The sequence below is a fragment of the Hyaena hyaena genome, unplaced genomic scaffold (genome assembly GCF_003009895.1).
Source record: "Hyaena hyaena isolate Hyena2069 unplaced genomic scaffold, ASM300989v1 scaffold_1391, whole genome shotgun sequence".
Taxonomy (NCBI): Eukaryota; Metazoa; Chordata; class Mammalia; order Carnivora; family Hyaenidae; genus Hyaena; species Hyaena hyaena.
The window spans coordinates 145,551-149,465 of NW_024082025.1; positions in this window are offsets into that span (position 1 = coordinate 145,551).

The window sequence follows — 3,915 nt, forward strand, 5'->3', positions numbered from 1 at the left end:
CTGGGAGGAAGGCGGGCCACATCTGCGCCTATTATCCTGCGAGGCCGGCCCTCCCGGCCGCCCGGCAGCCCTGGGCCGCCTCACTCACTCTCCCTGCCCAGGGTGATTAGCATTTGAAGGAGGAGGAGGCTGAATTCATCTCTTCTTTTCTCTCTTTTTCCTGGGGTGGGTGACCATGGAGCCTGATTTAATTAAGAAAGGCAGTAACTTGGGCACCCGCCTAATCACACGTGAGCCGCTGCAGAGGGAGAACAGACTAATGAGGGCTTTGTGATTTAAATCTGCCTCTGAGCCTGCCGACTAGTCTTTTCGTTTCCAGGAGCCCCTTTGTTTGCCAATTTTTTGCTCCTTTAAACTGTCCCCATCTTACAGATTAGCTTATCATGGGGGACGCTTACTTGCCACAGAGCCGGGCAGGGTCAGAAGGAAGCCTGAGTGAGCCGCCCGGGTCCTGATGCGAAGGCAGTGAGCACTGTGGGACCCGGGAGCCCCCCATCAGTGGGAGGTGTTTGTGGGTCGCACCGATAGACATGTAAGTGGAAAAAAGCACAGATTTTTTCTCTCTAATTGAATGGGTGTCCCAGATCTATGCTTTAAAAGATGGAATTGTGCAGAAGGAAAAAGCAAAGCTGTGATTTTGGGAATGAATCGGGTCTAGATTCGGGGGTGTAAGGTCCCTCTCGGGTCTTGGTGATTTTGTCCCTTCAGTGGCTCTTCCACCAGCAGGCTAAGCAGAGGAGGAAAGGGGAAATGGTCTCCCACAGGCACCAGGAGGGGCTGTCGAAGGGAAGCCAGCGCCAGCCCCGGCCCCCCTCCTGACCAATGTCATGGGGAGGGAGCCCCAAACATGCCGGGTTCTTCTCAGTGCTCCCAAGCCTTTGCTGAGTGACTGAGTGGCTAAAGGCCAGTGTGTAACATCGGACGGCACACTTAGAATTCTACCAGATGCCTTCTGTTCCCCCCAAATTGTTGCTCCAAGGCCCTCAATTCAGTAAAAAAGGTTATGGAATAAAATCTCAACCCTCCCCCACATATATATTTTGAATTATGATAAATATAGTTTTATTAAAAATATAAACCCTTTAATTTTTAATTGATTATGAAAAGATTTCTACATTTTTTCAAAATAATCTTTGGATATTATATTTTCAAGACAACTGAGTACATGCCATCAAAAACTATACTGAGCAGGTGATTCAAGAGTGAGATAGAGCTGGAGAGAGCATCAGGGTGGAAGCTGCAGCCTCTCTGTGATGTGACTTTGGAGGTGACCTGTCATCACCTCTGCTGAGGCTGCGGGCCACACAGATCAACTCTTGCATTGTATGGGAGGGGACCTCATACGGGTGTGCACTCCAGGAGGCGGACCGCACACAGGTTGGTCAATCCCAGGAAGTGGGCCTAACCTGAGTGTCAATTCCAGGAAGCAGACTACACACGGGGCGCATTCCAGGAAGTGGGCCATCACTGGGGACATCCTGGAAGCTGGCTACAGCACCATCGATGTTACCTGCTTTCATCCGGAGTACTCAGCCATAGCACAAAACCTAGGGCTCTTGTGTGAGTTACACTGAGATTGATTCCATAACATGCACGCATTCCTCCTACCCCCCCACCCCCCTACTCTGAAAGTCACATGACCTCCCGCCCTTCAGGATGGGTGAGCAGACGTGAATACAGCAGACCAAATATGGCATCATAAATACCCTCCAGAGGGAGCTCAGCCCGATTTCCTCTTTCAGATGTGAAATAGGAGTGAAGATAAATGATGGGATATTAGACAACAGGACTGCAGGTTCACGTCCCCAGTGGAAACAAAACAAAATGATGTAATTGGTTGGGCATAAAATGATGCTTCTTAAAACACAGCCCCAAGCCAGAAATTTGTATTTAGAATTTTTTGAAATTAAATATAGTGTTTTAAGAATACTTAATGTGTTAAGATGATTCAAAAATCAGAACCACGTAAGAATATACAACGAGGGCCTCTTTCCACACTGAATTCCACCGGAATGGCTCTGTTCTCTCTCGCCACCCTCGACGCTTCTATTAGTATTTTACATGCAATCCAGTGTTTCTTTTTTTTTAATTTTTAATGTTTTTTATTTATTTCTGAGAGAGAGAGAGAGACAGCATGAGCAGGAGAGGGTCAGAGAGAGGGAGACACAGAATATGAAACAGGCTCCAGGCTCTGAGCCAGCCATCAGCACAGAGCCTGACGGGGGGCTTGAACCCACGAACCGTGAGATCATGACCTGAGCTGAGGTCAGACACCTAACTGACTGAGCCACCCAGGTGCCCCAATCCAGTGTTTCTTAATGAAAGTACAAAAAAATGTGCCACATATATATTTTTTTCTTAAATAGTTTACTGTCAAGTTGGTTTCCATATAACACCCAGTGCACATCCCCACAAGTGCCCTCCTTCATGCCCATAAACCCCCTTCTCCTCTCCTACACTCCCATCAGCCCTCAGTTTGTTCTTAGCATTAGAGTCCCTCATGGTTTGCCTCCCTTCCTCTTCTCAACTATTTTTCCCCTTCTTCTCCCCCACGGTCCTCTGTTAAGTACCTCCTAATCCTCCTATACGTGCAAACATATGGTATCTGTCCTTCTCTGCCTGACTTATTTCACTCAGCATAACACCCTCAAGGTCCATCCACGTTGCTACACAGGCCAGATTCCATTCTTTCTCATTGCCATGTAGTATTCCATCGTGTAGACGAACCACATCTTCTTGATCCATTCATCTGTTGATGGACACTTAGACTCTTTCCATGTTTTAGCTATTGTGGAGGGTGCTGCTATGAACATTGAGGTACATGTGCTCCTATGCATCAGCACTACTGTATCCCTTGCGTAAATTCCTAGCAGTGCTATTGCTGGCTCATAAGGGAGTTCTACTGTTAATTTTTTGAGTAACCTCCATACTGTTTTCCAGAGGGATTGCACCAATTTACATTCCCACCAACAGTGTAGGAGGGTGCCCGTTTCTCCACATCCTCGCCAGCATCTAGAGCCTTCTGATTTGTTCATTTTAGCCACTTTGACCGGTGTGAGGTGGTATCTCAGTGTGGTTTTGATTTGTATTTCCCTGATGAGGAGGGATGCTGAGCATCGTTTCATGTGTCTGTTGGCCAACCTGATGTCCTCTCTGGAGAAGTGTCTGTTCATTCTTCTGCCCATTTCTTCACTGGATTACTTGTTTTTTGTGTGTGGAGTTTGGTGGGTTCCTTATAGATTTTGGGTACTAGTCCTTTATCTGATATGTCATTTGCAACTATCTTTTCCCATTCTGTTGGTTGCCCATTAGTTTTATTGATTGTTTCCTTTGCCGTGCTTCTAGAAGTTTTTAATTTTGATGAGGTTTCAGTAGTTCATTTTTGCTCTTGATTTCCTTGCCTTTGGGGGATGTGTCAAGTAAGAAAATGCTGCAGTTGAGGTCAAAATGTTGTTTCCTGATTTCTCCTCTAGGGTTTTGATGGTTTCCTGTCTCACATTCAGGTCCTTTATCCATTTTGAGTTTATTTTTGTGTATCGTGTGAGAAAATGATCTAGTTTCATTCTTCTGCATGTTGCTGTCCAGTTCTCCCAGCACCATCTGTTAAAAAGGCTGTCTTTTATCCATTGGATACCTTCCCGCTTTGTCAAAGATTAGTTGGCTGCATACTTTTGGGTCCACTTCTGAGTTCTCTATTCTCTTCCATTGGTCTATATGTCTGTTTCTGTGCCAATACCATACTGTCTTGATGATGACAGCTTTGTAGTAGAGGCTAAAGTCTGGGATGGTGATGCCTCCTGTTTTGGTTTTCTTCAATATTACTTTGGCTACGAAAAACAAACAACCCAGTGAAGAAATGGGCAGAAGACATGAACAGACACTTCTCCAAAGAGGACATCCAGATGGCCAACAGAC